The sequence below is a fragment of the Camarhynchus parvulus genome, chromosome 1A, assembly GCF_901933205.1.
Source record: "Camarhynchus parvulus chromosome 1A, STF_HiC, whole genome shotgun sequence".
In the NCBI taxonomy this organism is placed as follows: Eukaryota; Metazoa; Chordata; class Aves; order Passeriformes; family Thraupidae; genus Camarhynchus; species Camarhynchus parvulus.
The window spans coordinates 59840301-59859639 of record NC_044586.1 but is presented as its reverse complement, the minus strand read 5'-3'; positions in this window follow the sequence as shown (position 1 = coordinate 59859639).

Below are 19339 nucleotides of genomic sequence, written 5' to 3'. Positions count from 1 at the left end.
TTACTGGCTGTTTATCCAGATGGGTTTTAACAAGGAAGCATAGGTCCTCATCAGTTCCTTAGGATAATAATTGAAAATTAAAAGTCACAAATACTGACCTTCACAACAAGGTTCTGGATTGTTAAACCTGAATTTTGATTTCCCAGATAGATAGGTTGCTGCAAGGGTTTATGAGGTGTGAGCAGATAAGATGACCTCACTCCAGGATTTCTGTACTGGCTGTTTCCTAGATGTTCTGATATTGGATAGTTACCTGTTCAGCACTCAGACCGTCTGGGTCAGAAGCTGAGTTTTCAAGCACTCCCAGATGCTGTAGGAACTGTTTGGATAAGTCTCTAAAACAGATGGACATTTACATAGTTTTACACTCTGAGAAGGCTTTCCCAGGTGTGATCTTCTGTCCATCCTGCTCAGTTGTCTTTTGCTGATCTTCTTCCCTGACTCTTTTTTGCCCTCTCCTGAAGGGTTCAGCACTTAAGCTTTTGATTCCTTGGCTCCAAGCCCTGGCAAAACAAGACCTGGGAGTTCTCTGGATTTCAGATGTGAGAACTCTAGAGGTCTAACACTTCTCCCTTGACTTTAAAATGTCTGTTAGATCACTTTTCCTCCTCCATTGGGAGCTACTGCTTTTTCTAATGTCTCTCTTCTGGTGGCAACAAGGTTTCCCTTTGAGTAAGCGCAGGATGCAGAACTCAAGCACTTTCTCACAAGACTGAGCAGTGTCAAGCACAGCCTCCTCCAGGCAGACACAGAAGCCCAGAGGTGACCAGTGAAAAATGTTGCCTGCACAGGAGGGGCTGCCAACATTGGTGTGGCTCCCAATGCTGCCAGATTATTGTTGCCTCTGGAATTAAGTGTAACCTCCAGAATGAAGTCAGCAGATGTAATTCTGTTGTGCAGGCCATAAAAAACCAGGTTGTGGCATTGTGGCTTTTGCCTGAAGCAATGGAATAGGTCTCAGGGAACCAGTGCTTCTTTATCCTTTGCCCTGAGCCCTTCTCATGCGCCCCCAGTGAGTTCCTGTGCTGTGAGCCCAAGTACAACCACACACAGACACTTAACCAGAGTAGGTCCCAGATATACATGCATGCACACACCTACCTGCATACAGAGGAGCTTTGCTTTCCGTGCAGTATTTACCTTTCTTTAACATTAATATGTGTCCTCTTCTGTTTCCACATGTGCAGAATCAGTCCTCACAGTCCCAAGACATCAACAGCTTGTAGGTATTGCCATTACCATCTCTGAGAGCATTTTAAAGACAAATAATTAGTCAACAAAAGCTCTTCTATTCACTCTCTTTTCCAACTTACCTTGTTCTGTACCATCTCAACAAAAACCTCCTTTTAGCATCAGGAGACTAGCACAGTGTAAGTAATAAAAAATATGCTGTCATTTAACATGTCTAATCTAAACTAAAGACTGAGATTTAGAGATGCTTTGGCATTCTGAACACACCAAGAAGCAAATTCAACACAGCTGGCTCAGCAGTCAACAAATAATTACTCTACAGTGATAGACTGTCCTATATCCCACGATTCATTATTGAATTCCATATACAGGTTGACAAAGCAAACAGCATTTGTGTATTCTTAGCACTCTATCAGCTTCATCATTCCTGATTTGAATGCCTGATAAACAAACAGCCTCATATGCTGGCCTTATAAATGAACCTGAATGTTTGCTGAGCTCCACATTCAAGACAGTTTAGGCAAAGGGATTTCAACATATCCAACATTTTATAGAGCCATATATTTTTTTCTAAAGGATTTTAGGAACAAAAAAGCCAAATTAAAAAATGGGCATTATTGTTGTCTGTGGTAAATGAGAGTTGATAAAAAGGATTGTTTTCTAGCTTGTACAGCAACATGCAGTGTGGGGAAGGAGTAAGAAAAATGTATTGCTTAACCTTGAGTTCACCACCCTTTGGATAGTTGCCGTTCCTTGGCTCTTTGCAGTAGTCCTTTTTCCAGTATCTGCTCTCCCTGTCTGCATTTCAAGGCCCCTAAGAGCCATGCAGTTTTTACTTTTTTTCAAGCTGACAACTTAGGACATGATGTCCAGGGCTTCCTTTCAGGCTTTTTGTACAATAAAACCTCAGTAAAAGCTGTATTATATACAGTTTGGCCTACGATATCTGCCTAAGAAATTTCATTATTTGATTCAATATTTGGAAAAAAAACTTGTAAGATTTGTAAGGCTTTGCTGAAAATGGCACAGAGAGAAGGAGAAGACCCCAGAAACAAACAGAGCAATGGAACATACCATGGTTCTTACAGGAACACTGTGAACTATTCCTCACGGCTGCATGCTGTTATATGATGGACAAATATTATTTTTACATTAGCCTTGAAAGCCCAATTTTCCCATAGGTTAAAGCTCACCAAGACTAAGGTTCTTTCACTGCTCACAATGAGATTCTGGTTGAGACCTTTGAAGAGCTTTTATGCCCCCCTTAATTTTGGTTAAAAATTAAGCCATTTCCTCCTTAAAAGCTCTTCTTCCTCAAGGGTTCTATTCCTCCTTCTCTCTATGGACTCTTCTTTTTTCCTTTTCCTTTCCTCAGCTAAACTCATGCTAATAGTCCCACTTTAATATAACTCTTTTTATTATAACCCTTTTTCACACCAATACTTTGAAATATATTACCTTTTATAATCTTCAAAAGATGCTGCACTTTATTTGTTTCATCAAGTTTTTTTGCTTTGTAATGTCAGCAAATAAAATATAAAAAGTATGAAACCCCTCCAAGGTGTTTGTAGCCTTTGAGCTTAAGAAGAAAGATTGGAACTAAACTACTAGCTACATGTATATGTTCACACTCAAGAAACATTAAAATAATATTTTGTTCTGTTATTTTCAGCACTACATTCAGATTGCAGAGTGTTCTTTATTCCATACTTGATACTAAAAGTATCCTAGCTAGGACTTTGTTTTGGGGAACTTGAGATATAGTTATAGATTTAAAATATCAATAGATTATATTATACAGATCTATTTGTCAGACTGTCAGTATTAAACACCTTCAGTTAAATTACCTGTAGGAGAAATTATCTTGTAATCAGGTTTATAATGAAAATAATTAGTCCAAGCTATCCAAACCAGTGAGCACAAAAAATTGTCCCTAAGACTGTGTTCTTTGGAGGAGTAAAAGCTTTTGCCACAGAAGAGGAAGATCACTTTTATTATTACAGCAACAAATCCAGGTGCCTCCTTCACATATATGGGACAATAAGGAGCTTACAAGTCTTCTTCCCTCTGCAAGTTTTTTAAAGATTAGAAAGATTAATGATATTTACCCATAAATGGGTTTTTCCTATGCATGGATCTATCCTGTGCTGTGCCTTCCAGCTAGAGATGTCTGAGCTATGAGGAAATGGTTAAAGCAGAGAATACCATGCATGCTGAGCTATCCAGGGCTCCAGAAGTAAGGAATAACGTTTGGTGCCATTTGGTAACCACCTGGCCCTCTGGAGAAAGCTGGCCATCCCCCTCCCTGCAGAGGTGTGGTGCAGTACACAGGCCAAATGGAGTTAGAGACAATTAATTTTCTAGTGTTGCTGGAGCCCAGCTAGGGATTAACAAAGAAAGAATTGCCTTGCCAGTTTATTCGTTCCTGTCAAGAAGGCAAGCTGTTATTTTGAAAGGAGCTAACGACACGATGGCGAAAACCATATAAGCTGAACAGAAACTTCCCCTGTATCCTCCAGCCAACTGTAAATTCAGCCAGCAGAAATCTTGGAAATGGTACAAGCTTTCCTGCTTTGAGAGCACTCAGGTTGAGGTGCCAAGAATAAATCTCCCTCTGAGGGAAACCTCTGAAGTAACTGCTGTTGACTGAGCTGTTCCTGGCTGTGAAGGCAGAGCTGAGTGTGGCAGACAGTGTCATGCCATGCCAGATGCTGCATCCCCCCGGCTCTATTTACACCAAATTTTGCCTTACTTGTCAGTGTGGGAAGAGAAGGAAATGCTGCAGTTCCCCTTCCTTTGCCTCAGACTGGCAGCTCTGGGCCTCTCCTTCCATTTATTCCAGCTACTCTGTGCTGTCCCAGAAAGCTGAGACAATCATAAACACCATTTAACTGGTTGATTAAGTCAATTCGCGGCTGCTTTTCATCACCAGAATTTTGCAAAGAAACCATTGGGCCCAGGCCATTATTTTGAGTCCCTCCATGAGGACAGAGCACCAAGTTGCACAAAGACAGAGTTGGGTCATGCCAGCATCCCAAAGAAGGGCACGTGCAGCAAGCAGGAACTCTGACTTGCAAGTAATTCTTGGCAGTGACCTTTTTTCAGATGTGAGATGGGAGAATAGTTTCTTAAATGTTTACAGCATGCTGCACACTTGTATTTCTCTAAAGGTGCAATATACTTTCAGCTTGAAATTTAGATACTGGAAAAAAAGCAGAAAATATATAATTCATGAAAGAACCAGAATATAAATCAAGGCAGTTCATGCTAAAATACCTGGAGTCTTAAGCAATGTCATAAACTCCTTGGCTAATGCATTCATAATCTAGCAATCCCTATCCACAGATCCTAGGAAAGATCCAGCAAATATTTCCTTGAAGACTTATTAAATTGCAGCCCAGCCCAGTGCAGGCCCTTTCTCAGTTCCTTAAGCCAGGCTCCTAGTGAAGACTCCTACTGACATTACTCAGCCTGGATGAGTGAGGGCTGAACAAGGCCTGTGGGATTTTGCTTTCTAAGAACCATGCTCACTCTCCTTTTCCTGTGTCCAGGGTCTTCTGAATTGGAAATCTTTCTCACCACCTGGTCAAGGGTGATCTATAAATTCTCTTCATAAATTCATTCCAAATCACTGAGAAGAACATTTATTTTCTATGTTATTTATTTTAGGTTACTATGGTCATAGTTACCATACACAAATTTAGATTATTGCAAACACGCAGTAATGAGAAAATGTTCAGTATACATGGGGGAAAAAAAGAGAAAAATGGTCTCAGTAACATTAAGAAAAAAATCAAACCCCCAAAATTAAAATTAAATTATCTCCTAAACATTCTGGCATTATATAGAAATTAAAATGCACTCTGATACTGATTTTATTTAACAAATCTGTCATAACTGCAATAACTTTAGTCCTCTCCATCATCTCCACACCCAAAGCCCTGGATTATTTCCTGTCCTCTGGGTGATTAGTAAGGTTGCTAAACAGTTTCTTCACGGGATGTTCTCCCTTCTAGGAAGAACCATGTTATTTCAGGAGTGAATTCAGTCCTAAACCAAATGGATTCATACGGATGAATTTGTAACCCCAGCTGTCCTGTGACTGTGCTGTTTAGTCCATCAGCTCCAGCAACACCATTACTGCCAGTCAGATGAATTGTGGCAGTTGGGACCTGTTTGCTGCCTTGAAGTTGCCTTTAAATCTGGCTAGATGGTGCTAGAACACGCTGCATTACATTAACGAGCATATGGCTCACATTCCTCTTACTGCTGATCAGAGACTGCTTAAAACTTGGGTTTACAATGTGCCTCCACACTTAAAAATTGTAAAACGAGCCAGTTCTACAGTTCAGTCCTGGACTAGAAACTATTAACAGTGCACTGCTAACTAAACAGTGTTTTGATTTTAAGGATGAAATTTTTTGAAACGTAAATTTAAAAATCCCTTCCATTGCCATAGGTAACAGCTGCTTGGCCACATAACAGGGCTTTGTACCTCTGAAGTTTGTCTTCCTAATAAAGGAATTTCTACCACTTGTGCAGCTTAATTTTTCTTTCTGCCACAAATCTTGACCCTTGATCTCTCTAACTGTCTTTGCAGGGTGGTTCTGTGTTTTTCTTTGCTTGTTTGCCTGTAACTCACTTGGGTCCATATGTAATTTAATTAATATGGCAAAGCTGCAGACACAGTTGAGCATAGCCTGAATTTATATTTTCATTTGGCTGGTCAGAAAATTGGTTGCAATTCAAAAGGAGTATGTCATTCCAGATCTCACACTCAGGTCTGTGGACAGCTACACACACATAGCAACAGCTAAAATGAAAATGCAAGTCTCAAAAGACATTTAACCTCCAATATTTTCAGCTTCTCTTATCACCACTGACCCCACATTGCATACTGGCCTTTCCACAAAGATAAAAAATGGGTTCAAGCTGATGAAAAAGGAGTTATAGCAAATAAACACAGTGTATATATCTATACAGTCCTCATATTCTGCTTGTAAGCAAACAACTGTTGCTACTTAATAACTGGCTTTGGCAGGATGATTTGGACTTGCTGGCGTGTGCTAGCTGAGTGCTGTAAAGCCTGCAGGAGCATCCTACCCCTGCCCAGTGATTTCCAGGCACATGAGCAAGCTGACCACAGCTCAGCCACTGCCCTGGATGTAGCTCCAGGTTTGTAAAACAGCAGCAGGTTCCTTTTCACCTCCAGTTTTAAATCTGAATTTGCAAGAGATCTTTTTTGCAACCCATGTACTGGAGAAAACACACGGAAAAAGAAGATAACTGACACAGAGAAAACACTTTTCTGTTAAGGTAATATTGATACAGCTGTTTATTGCCCAGCACACTGAGGGAAACAATACCTCAGTGAGGTCAAAGGGCTTTCAAATAAACATTAACACACTTTCTGCAGGAGTAAGTTTCAAATTATTGCAGAAGGATGTGTCACATGAATTCAGATCTCATTGATTCATTCATTCAGGATTTGCTGCTGTCAGTCCTCCTTCCTGAGCAAGAGGTGTTGAGCAAGTCTCAGGCCACAGCACTGGGCTGCTCTGTGCAGCATGAACCAGGAGAAAGCTCGGGGCTGGATTTCTGTGCAATCAGAACAAGAGGGAGGTTTAAATGTTCAAAGAAAACAGAGTGTTGGTTTGTCTGTCAGGTGACAGTCCTGAACAATTTTCTACTGAGGCTTGTGAGGTTTCTTTTTTCCTTTTTTTTCCATCCAAAGCCAAACAACAGCAGCATGAGATACTTAGATACCCCTCTCAAGATGCACCAGGAGAGCTAATCCCAAACTGGCTGAGAGAAGCAAATAAAATCTCTTCTGCCTGGGCAGCAATTGGCATTTGACTTAGGCCATGGCCTGTGATTGAAATGGGAGGAAGAGAAGATTCTTCCTCTGGATGTGTTCATCTGGGCTTGCTTGTACATAATCTGAGAACAGCTGGAGATTCATACTTTTTAATCAGAATAATACCTGCTGTGGAAAGCCTCAAAACTTCTAAGAACTTAGGTGACTGCTGTGTTCTCCTGTGGGCAGATGATACTAATCTGATTGTGGCCAGAAAGTAGGTCAAGTGGGAGCTTTGATTTAGGCACCCAGACAGAGAGATGCGACACGTTGAAGAGACAGCTCTCCTGAAGACAGGTCCCATGATCAACGCAAAAGATTAATTCCAAGATAAAACCCAAAACTTTCTCTCTAGTGCTGGGCAGCCCTAAACTCAGCAAATATTGTGAATGGAGCTACTTCTTTCATATTGCACTGTGACAGTGCCAGGCCAGGCCTCTGCTCTTGGCCCTGGTCAGATGACACAAGTGATGGGCTCCTTCTGGGTCAGCACGGCAGGCAAGCAGCAGCAGTCACAGGGCAGGACAGCTGAAAATCTGCAGCAATAACTGAGTTGCTTAGCAGATAACACCTGAATGCTCACTGACCTCTCTGTTGCTGGGGATCTGCTCCCAGTAGCTGCTTCCTCCACCTTATCCAGCTTCCAGACCACTGCAACAGAAGGGATACACAAACTTAATGTTCTTTCTGAAAAGAAACTCAGACTACCCAGCACACCTCTGTGACCACAGCACCTGATCAAACTTGATTTTAAATTACATAATTTAATTGTAGGAAGTGGCCTTTGGCCTTATGCCACTGCTTTTAAAAGAATTGCTTCAGCTCCAGTCATTATATTTATGCATGAACCACCCACTTTGATATGGAAATTGTTGCAGCCCAAGGGGATTTCATTAAGTAATTAGGGAGGAGAGCATATAATGTCATTTGCTGTAACTGGATCTACAGAGTCAATCAATAAGTGACCATATGTGCATGAGCCTGGAGCATTTCAATACCCTTAGCACCCTTGTGAAAAAGAAAAACAATGCAAGAGGGATCTCCTTTATCTGTGACACAATCTTGCAGTATAGGGCGTATTTTCATTGCTTAAAAGAATTGCACGAGCCATGCTGTCATATCAAACTGCACAAATCAGCCAGATTTATTGTCTGCCTGGAAATGCTCTGCAAGCAAAGAGCTTTGTGGTTCCAAGTCCAAGGCTTGACAAGCACTGTAAGAATAAAACCTGCTTTCTATCAGAGCTTTCAGAATCAGACCATGTTTTGCATTTATATTCCAAGTTTGCTACTCTTAAAGGTCAGTTTTGTTCTTGAGTCTGAAAGAAATTCATGTTATTAAGTGCTAATGCAGCTGTAAATACAGCTTTCTAGCTTTTTTTTTTTAATCATTATTTGTTCTCCTGTTCTGTTGGCTAAAACCTTAGACAGCTGGTGTTTGCTAGATCGCATTCTTAGGGTGAAGAGTTTGTCCTACACACACAGAATGTGTTCATTCCTCAGGAATCAAGTGACCACACCAGAGCTAAACAATGCATAAAGCTTACAATTTATTCTGGACTATGATTTCTCCAGATGCTTAAAGCTGGTACATTTATTAACTTTTAACTACAAACCACTGATTTTCAGTAGAAAAATACATAAAAGAAAGAGCAAAATCTTTTACTGGGAGTCATTACTTGGAACTTGGCCAAATTCTTGCTGTTTCTCATTTGCAGCAAAATCTCTGGACATAGAAACAAGACAGAGTGGATGAATTTTCATTTGCAAGAAACCTATCAGTAAGGCCCAATGTCTTGAACTGACACTGGCTGCACTGAAGGAAGAATTTCCATTGGATTTTTGGGACCTGGGGTGGGCCATCTGCTTGAAGGCAGAGTAGGTCAGTGTCCTGGGTTGACTATATGATGATTTTATCCCCAAATCGTCTCATTTGTTTATGCTGAATAATAATAAGTTTTGCACCTTTAAGACTTGTTGCAGAGAGTGAAAGGGGGAAGAGAAGAATCGCACAGGTTTTTTTCCTCAGACATTGCACTTCCTCCCCCACATTCCTGCTCCAGGACTGTGTTGTCTGGACAGACAACGGCAGGACAGAGAGCTCTCCTTTGCTTTTAGTTAGTTTTAGCTGGCTGAGGCAAAGAAGATCCCTGTGTTTTTTTTTTTCCTTTTCTTTGGACCTCTTGGAACCTGCTCTGGACTGAACACCCAGGAAGACCGGATAGGTTTAGGTTTTGAGGGGCCCCCCGGCCCCACATGTTCATGTCTGGCTTGCCATCAAAGCCTGTGCTGTTTAAATGGCATCCATTGCAGGCAGGTTTGGGTTCTGCTCCCCAGCAGCTCTTTGGGTTGGGTGGGTGTCTGTTGGCATCATGACCCATTGCCCTGGGCTCACATTTTCATGGCTCATTACCACCAGAGCAGCCTGAGCCTTGGGCACGAGGTCCAGGGGTAGCTGACTAACCGTTGTTTAAGGTGCACGGAAATTGTTAGGAGTCATAAATGTAAGCAGTGGTTGGATCTCTGGGAACATTTGGGTGTGAGCACCCTGCCCGTGGAGGTTTGAGCTGCAGAAGACAGAACTGCTGCCTGAGGGAGGTCCCTCTCTGAGTCCCAACTGCAGCCACCAAGGGCAGGGACCATGGCCTGGAAAAGGTGTAAAGGGTTTTTGTCCTTTGGTAGCACAGTTATAAAACGTCTCAGTCCTGCCAAGAAACCTGTGACTCTTTTCCAATCCTTTTCCTAATCCTGTAATGTTCAGAAATTGATGACACCAGGGAATGGCTGGGCTTTTTGCAGTCAGACTGCGAGCACAAGGCTGCCCATCTCAGACTCTGCAGCCCCTTGCTCTAGCTACACTGTTGGCACACACTGAATAAACCCCTAATACTCCATATGGAAAAGCCCTGGACACACATATTTTCACTGAAACCAAGGTTTCTTTAAGCAGAGGCACTGGTGGGAACTTAAAGACATTGTCAGTCTTGTGTCTGGGGCTGCATTATGCAGGGAAAATATAGATCATGTCCAAAAACAAGTTTGTGCATATTTTTCTATACTGAATTCAGTTTAATTTTGTTTATTTATGACAGTAAAATTGCTCAGGAGTGTGAGGCCACAGCTAACTAAAGGGACATAATACATTTTTTCTTTCCAAATATATTTCTGTTATCTCACTGCCATGTGATTTTGAATGTCCAGTCCTGATGAACTGGGGATTCCAGGTGAGGTTGTGCAGGAAGCTGGAGACATTATCAAAGCAATGGGTGGTTATCAATTCAAAAAAATGGGTTAGGAGAGTGCAATGTAGCCCAGGATGTCCTGGGTGTGTTTGCAGACGATGAAATGGAGAGTTCAGCCTCGTATAAGGTGAAGAAATTTTACTTTTTGGTTTTGTTTATGTGGGTGTGCAGTAGTGGTGCTGTGTATGCAGTGACTCCTGCTCCACAATATGTCTTTTTTTGCTGGTTGTCATTGCATGGCTGGAGGATCCCATAGCAGCCACTGCTGAGGGCTGGAGGAAGCAGAGTAAGGGACAGAAGCCCCAAAATTGTATTTTGTGCATCAGCAGCTCTGTGTGCTCCCTCGGGAGCCAGCAGCTGGAGATGCATCCACATGATGGCAGCTGCCCATGAAATCTCCTTTGGCAAAGCCAATAATGGAGAAAGTTTAATGCACATTGTATATCTGTCATTTTAAAACGCTTCCACCACCTCCTCAGACCTGGGAATGCTCTCCCTGCCCTCCAGGCACCCAGCATGGAGCTGAGTCTTCATCAGAGAGATAAACTACCATGTGCTGAGCTTCCATCAGGGAAGACTTGCTGCAAAGCTCATTTGTGGAGCTAATTTGGATAATGCATACAAGTTTCTAAATCATTTAATTCACAACAACACGAAAGCCTTCACTATGGTTGGTACCAGGTTCCCCACAGGATTATCTCTGTGCCAAGTTCTGCACGTATGGGTAAAGATATTTAAAATTCATTTATCTTCAGTGAAAAAACTAATTTTCTAAATAAAGGAGACTGGTATCCTATCTCTGTAACTCTGTGAAGTACATATATGTTAGGTTTTAAAAATACACAAAGAGGGATAGATAAATATATTATTTCCATAAAAAATGGACACAGATGAACAGTAGTCATAATTTCAACCAAACCTGCACAGCTTACTGAGGTGTTGCTTCTCAGCAGGGCTTTAACTGTTGCTTGGACAGCAAGGGTCAGAAATGGCTCATAGACTGCTTACTCTGAAAATCCTATAGAATATTCTGTAGACACATTTTTGAAGCCAGACTAAAAGTAAAGTTCGCAATTTACATGGGTTTTTTGGTTATTTTTAAATTCCAGTCATTCATACCTGTTATCATGGGCATCTTATTAACTGAATATTGTTATCATATGTTTCCCCAACCTATAACGATCTAGCCATTTATTTTTTTGCAAATATGTTTGTTCTTCCCACATACAAAAAATAGAAACACAACCTCCTTTCTCTGCAACCAAACACATCCTGCAGTAAAGGTAATATATCATTTAATGGTTAGAGCTTTGATTTACAACAGAATATCTGAGAGGGATATTGTTTCCATATTTAAGCAAACGTCTTAAATACAAAATTACATAAATCCATACAGAGCCATTTCTAGACACAACAGCATTTCTAGCAAAAAGATAAAATGCTTGTGATCATGGTCAGGTGTCCTTATAGCCCCAGGAAGCAGGGAAAATCAGAGCAGGTGAGTTTTTGGCTGGAGAAAAGAAGGAAAAGTGAGAGCTGATGCTCTGATGGTATGGTAAGGGCTCTCTAATATCCGTCTCCTGGAAGTGCTGCAACCATCCACAATGTGTGAGGCAGTGATGTGACGCATATTTTTTATGCTGTGGATTAATGTGAAATAAAAGGGTCCTCAGCTGAAGGCTCAGCATATCCAAGGGTATCCACCCAAAACCCGGTGCAGGGTGAGCTGTTCTGGACAGGATGTTCCAGGACATTTGGAGCATTTGGGGCTGCCTAAATATTGCATTGCCATCTAGTGAACATCGCTGAAACTGCATGGTGGAGCCGGGAAGTTGAGATTCTCAGCACTGAACAAATGAAAAAAGAAGCAGAGGCTTCAGAAATGCTCGGTTGGACAATCATTATGCAATGGCAGAAAGAAAGTCTTACTAGAACTCCCCAGGTTTCTTCCTTCTTTTTCTGAAGGAGGACGAATCAATTTGGGAGGGCACAGAAGGAGAAATTTGAAACTCTCAGCTCTTTCATTTTCCTTTCCTGGACGTAGAGAATTCAGGGAAGAGTCCTTTGTACTCCCTCCCTGTAAATACAGAAAGGACAAGCTGCAGGTGTTGCACACTTGCACAGTGTTTCCTCTTTCAGTTCAGTATTTCCTTGAAAATAGAATGCAAATATGGAACTCTCATTTCTCATTCAAAATTTTTCACTGTTTGCCTTTGGGAGTGCTTCACAGTTTGCACATTACTCCCAAACTGCAAACTGTTATGCAGAGAGTTGTAAAGCATTGGTCTCTGCCACTTTCTGCTGGCTCTGTGGCATTCCCAGGCTTTGCTGCATGGATGCACGTGGAGCATCCTGGCTGGACATCAGATGCCTACCAAAGCCAGTCTATCCCTACCCTGCCCAGCTGGGCAGGGGAGAGGAAATCAGGGAAATGAAAGGCTAGAGGGTCAAGGTAAGGGCAGGGAGAGATCAGTCACCAGTTACTGTCCTGTGCAAAACAAACCCAACTTGGGGAAACTTGTTTAATGTATTATCAATTAAATCAGAGTGGAGAAATGAGAAATAAACCCGAATCTTAAAAATCCTGTCCCTCACCCCTCCCCTCTTACTGACCATATCTTCATTCCCAACTCTCTATTACCATCCTGCCAGTGACACAGGGGGACAGGGAGTGGAGGTTGTGGTCGGTTCTTCACGCGTTGCCTCTGCTGTCTCCTCCTCCTTGGGGAAAGAACTCCAGAGTCTTCTCCTGCTCCAGGGTGGGCTCCATCCCATGGCACACAGCCCTTCATGAAGTTCTCCAATGTGGGTCCTTCCCCCAGGCTACAGTTCCTCATGAACTGCTCCAGCACGGGTCCCTCCATGGGCTGAATTCCTTCAGGAGCACAATGCTACAGTGTGGCACAGGGTCATGAACCGGCTCCACTGTGGACTGTCCACAGTGCCACAGCCTCCTTGGGGCATCCGGGTGCTCTGGCAGGGATTCTTCTACCCTGCAGGTGGATCTCTGCTCCCCCAAGGGGCCCTCCCTGGGCTCCACGGGCACAGCTGCCCCAGGGGCTGCAGGGGAATCTGCTCTGGCACCTGGAGCACCTCCTGCCCCTCCTTCTACACTGACCTGGGAGCCTGCAGGGCTGTTTCTCTCTGATATTTCACTCCTCTCTCCAGCTGCAATTTCTTCTGCACAGCAACTTTCCCCCCTTCTTTGCAATGTTAACCTAGAGGCACTAACACTGTCATTGATGGCATACAGCAGCGTGTGTGTCTTGTAACCACCTGTCCCTGTCCAGTATGGGGGACAAAAATACTCAATTTCAAAACAGTAAAATATGCCTTTTTTTATCTAACCATGACATTCAGGGTTTCAGGCTGCAAGAGAGCATTTCTTCCAAAACACTGTTTTGGAATATCCAAGAAGTGACTGTGAAAAATAAAACAAAAAACTTATAAGAGATTAGAAAGAGAAGTTAATAGAAAACTGCTCCTGAATTATTTAGTTGGGCATTCTTGCAATTCATTTCTCCTGCTTAGAAGGAGGTTTATGGTATCATAAAAGGACTAGGGTGTGAATAAAGATCAGGAAAGGTTTTAAGTTTTAAATACGTAGTCCCATACCAATGAATAAGGTAACTTAGCTGCTCATCGAGGGAGGACTGGGACAGTTTTCTCAGAGGGACTCTGCCAAAGCTAGACATAGCAGTGCCCAAGCTCCTGCATGACTTTTGTGGTCTCCTGCACTCATGACCTCTCTTTCTGCCTGGTTTTCAGCTCAATAACTGGGTTTAAAAGCCCAGTACTGAAAAACGCATGTATAGAAAAAGACCGTAAAATTACGTAGCAAGACTTCTCACAGGATATCCTCCAGGATATTTGAGGTATCCAGGAGTGACAAGTGGTATGATATGAACTCATGGGAGACCCATGACTTCCTAAACCAAATACCAATAAAAAATGATATGTCCTGAGATATATTGCATTTACACTGATAGGCAATTTAGACTGTTCTGAGCATTCCTGCTTTCCCTGGTTGGTTAGGCACACACCCACACTTGGGAGTTTATCAGTAGTGAGCAGTTTGGGGCTGCAAACTCACCAATGATACAAGGTTCATGGTGTCCCAACCAGTACAGTGCCCAAGGCTCTCTGTGATCAGCTTTCTAGTTTTTCTAGTGAAGATCTTCACCCTGCCTTTCACTTTACAGTTATCAGCCTACAGATCCCTACCTACATCTGCAGGTATTCTCCCTATCCTAGTCTTCCAGAGTGCTGCTATCCTCATTACTTTGCAAGGGGGTACTCAAGAATTGCTGATATGGCTGTGCAGTTGGGTTTTGTCAAAAGTCATTCCCATCACCATTTGAGATGCCCCTCATTCTTCCCTACCTCTGCATTTCATTCCTACTTTGCAGTTTTCACTTTGAAGCCATATATTAGGGAGAAGGTAGAGCACAGTAGATGAGTTGCTGAAATAGACAATTAGCATTTCCCAGTAACATACACACACAAGGCTCAGCCACCAATTAGAGCTGCAAAATCTGTTCCAGACTGAAGCACATCCCAGCCAGCTCTTATGGCACAATAGCAAGATAACATATAACAGCCGTTACTTGGAAAATAATATTTACAGGCAATGCTTTACTGGAAAAGATGTCTGAAAAGGATATTCATCTGAAGGGAGCTCTGTCATTTCTTGTAGTCCCACCACTTTGGGTTTTGTTTCAGAAGAGCTGCTGTTACACTTTCTGCATACCATGAGCTATGGACACCACAAATACATATGTCATGTAATACATGAAAATAAATACATATTGCCTGTAAACAAATTTCATTATCCTTTGTGCAATACTGAGAACTTCTGGTCTTCTAGGGTTGACAACCAAATAGGTGAATTTAACCCATGTCAAAAATGTGAGCACTCATAAAACTATGTAACAGGTCTCAGCCAGATCTGATTGATCAGCTGTAGTTGCCTAAATGATCTGCTCTGTGTGCTGAATTAGAGAGACTGAAACACAAAGTCAAATGTACTAGTTCAAGGTAGAACTGCTCATAAATGGTTTAAACTCCAATATCTGTTTGACTTATTCTGTCTCAATCCTTTGTGAAAATGTTAATAAGATTCAAATTTCAGCTTTTGTTGTCATCTTATTGAAAAAGTTCCCATACATTCTCAGTGATTGCTCATGGGCAGCTCCTCACAGCACAACCAACAGACTCCAGCTCTCTCCTCATCCAGCTCACCCACTCTTTTGTAGCACTCTTCTTCTTATTGGACACAGCTGTGGCCTATTAAGGGCAGGCCTGCTCCTAATCCTAGTACAGCTGCAACTCCTCAGGTGTGAGACTACCTTCTGCACTATTCTCTTACATTCTATCCCTCTGCAAGCTTCTAGTGAATGATGAGATATTAGACATTATGGAATAATGGCTTTCATTTCTATTTGGAAGGCTTTGGTGTGGTGTGATTTAGCCTCCACCAGCACAGCTAGGGCTGCTGACCATTCATGTTCCTGAAGCTGTGAAGGCTTGCAGGACTCTTACCAGATGAGTTTGAGTTAAATACACTCTTTAAAGTTTTCACAGCAGCATGAGGCATTGCCACGCTAAACCATCTGTGTATATTTGCCTTTCTTTATTTTTGTGTAAAATTTCAGGGGCCTCTTCACTCAGGAATTCCAGACAGAACATCCCCTTTGGGGTGAAAGCAGCCTTTAACAGAGGTACTTAAATGTTTGATAGTTGCTTCACCAATGCCTAGGAAGTGCTTAACTTCAGAAAGGAATTCAGGTGAAACACGGGGTCAAATATATAGGTTTTCATCTGGATTCATAAAATCTGGTGTTCTAAGAAATAGATCATGTAAACTCCAAAAACTGATCCATCTTTCTCCATCCTTGAGGAGAAGATGCATTTAGCACTTGTGTTAAGAGGTTCTTCACCAGGATAGAAAGTGAGATCAAGAGTTTCTGGCTCTAGGTTTTTGACTACTTCTGATTCTAACCCAGTAAAAATTAAAACTAGCAGAAAAAGTTCTCTATCTCTCAACCAGTATTCAAACAGAGCCAAAATCCCCTTCATCTTTGTGTATTAAACATAATTTTCCTCTAGGACTTTAGGTTCATATGAAGGAATAACCTCAATCATAGCATATTCTTCATCAAAGTTAGTGTAATCGAAATGGATTCACATCAGAATAGGAACTTTTGGAATGCACATATTCCACATTCTGGCTGATACCTCTGGCCATTAACTTATTCTTACTGGTAGAAAAATTGTGTAAGTCTGTTAGACTTGTTCAGGACTGTACCAAGATGACATGTATGTACATCCATTCAGCAAACAGGTGGATGCTCCTGGGTGCCAGGGAAGTCTTTGTCTGCTGCCTGGAAGATTAGATGTCTACTGGAATAGATTTCCTGAATTAAGCTCTTAACTGCACTGACTTGTCATAGAATTAAAGTCTATGCTTTGCCAGAAGTGCTTTCTTAATGCATTCCCACTACTCATAGGAAAGATGGAAATAATTAGTGGCTTCTGGTAACCTTTTTCTCCTTGTTTTCTGTCAGAGTGACTCTGTGAATGTCAATAGTGTTATTTTCTTCTGCTGAAGACAGCCAGGCTGAGCTTGTCAAGACTGCAGAATAAAATGTAGCTCCCACCACAACACAGTTTATGTTTGTGGAGGGGGTGCTTTCATTGTAGTGATAACTTCTGATTTCACAAAACAGACCCAGTGGTTGACCAGCATAAAGATAGTTACACCTGTGGAGTGAATGCATGGAAAAGGAAATGTTTCCACATTTCTAGTAAGAACACAGGAAATGTCTGTACCCAAGAGTACCTGCACCTCCAGCAGGCTTTCACCTTCTGCTGCTGGGTTTAGCACCTGTCATGAAAGTATCAATCAAGAAATTTAACTTCAGAAATATTCACACGGGGGCTTTTCCGTTGGAAAAATTATGAGGGCAAAGTAAGGGCAAAAATGTGACTTTCCCAGTCCTACACACAGATCTGGTAAAGTTAAAATTGCAAATCTAAGTCACATGAAGGAGCACACACAGAGCTCTGTGTAATTCCTGATTCATCCACACATCCTTGGTGCTACACAAAGAATGCTGGGCAAGAAGTCGAGTCCTGGAAACTTTGGGTGGGTTTACTTATATCAACCATGTATTTTGTAAAAACACCAATTTGTATAACTTAAAGGAAACCCTGGTCTTAGTAAAACACTACAGAATATTAATGGTCATTAAAATCTGTCTTAGAGCTGCATTCAACATTTTTTCATCCAGCAGACACTTATGATGGACTTTTTGTTTTACTGCTTTAAAAGTTTCGTGACTGTATCTGGCGGCGTTAACTTGCAAAGGTAGCAAAACTCCATTACAGCCCGGACAATTTTTGACTGCCTGTGCTGAGGTGAAGCAAGAGAACTCGTGAAAACCTGGATGTCCTTTGGGTGGCGCCTGCTGCAAAGCATTTGGTTTCTCTTCTCACAAAGTAGAAATAAAAGAAGGTCCCAGCCTGGTGTTGCCTGGGTAGGCTGCAAATCCCTTCCTGCTTCGGGTACTGCTGGGAGAGGCTGAAACCCCTGAGCGTCAGGGCCAACTGACAGGCAAGGAGGGAACAGAGAATGGAAAATGAATAGCATTTACTTGTAAATGCAGTTTGCATTTGCTATGTGCAAGTCATTTGTCTTTCTGGTTTCTATTTTTATATGGCTACTGAGGAAAAAAAAAAGAAGCTGTAAGCGTATTTTATTAGTTATTAAATTTATTGTTTTATTATGCTGATGTGTAGACCTGTGAATAAAACAAGCCCTTCCCTACTTTCACAGTTAAAAGAGCATAGAAGGCATTAATTGTTTTTCTTTTTCAGGGTATAGTAGCATGTTTGTATTACCTTAGCAGAGAGGGGTAGGTAAGGTGGGAAGAACAGGTTTTAACACGTGCTTTGAATGCATAATTACGATTAGAGATCAAGAGCCGGCACACCTGCTCTGGTGTAAGTGTGTGGGCTGTTAGATCTTTGTTCAAATCTGACTTTCACAAGCAATTATCACACTTAAGGACCTGAGGTGGGTGGGGAACATGAGGAATGGGCATAGCCAGTCCTGCCTGACACCCAGCCTGCTGGGCCAGCAGAGTCAGTAAATGGTGTTGTAATGTGCATGTGGATGTGCCAACACCATCCTGCCAACACATCTAGCTCAAGGGGCTTGGAAACAGGCCTCTCTCCCTGCTTGGGTTCCTGGGTTTGTTTTAGAATTGCTTCAGTTTAGATGTGCCAGTGCTTATCCTGTTCCACAAAGTCTTCTCTTTGTGATCCAGAACATAAATCATAGAATCAGGTGGAAGGGATCCACAAGGATCATTGAATCCAGCCCTTAAGTGAATTGCCCACACGGGGATCAAATGCACACCACTGGTGTTATTAGCACTGGGTTCTGACCAACAGAGACAATGAATGCTGTATGCCACTGATATTTCTAATGTATCATGCAGCAACATGCCCCTCTAGGAAGCTGCAGCGTGCCTGAGTAAAATGATTTAACAAGGTTAGCCATAGCCTAGAGTAAATGCAGGGTGCCCCTGACACAGGGAATGATTGGCATCTGACTCCATTGATTCAGAAGGCTGAACAATTGCTTTGTTAAACTATACTATATTACATTATACTACACTATATTAAAGAGATACTAGACTATACTAAATTACATAATAAAGAGAACTCGTGACTGTCTGCCCACAGCCAGGACACAGCTTTGACCCAATAGGCCAATTAATATAAACAGTCATTACCAGAGTCCAATTAAGAACTTACTTCAGGTAAACTATCTTCCCAACACATTCTCCATGTGCAAAACAACAGCAGCAGCAAGTAAAGTAAGATTTGTTTTCTCCTCTTCTGTCTGTGCTTCTCCAGTAAAAAAATGGAGAGAGAGAATTATCTGTCTCTGTTCAGAGAATGTGAACGCCACAATAGCCTCAGTTATTCATCAATTTCCGGAAGTGGTTTTCTAGAAAAAGAAAACATACCCCAAAATACCA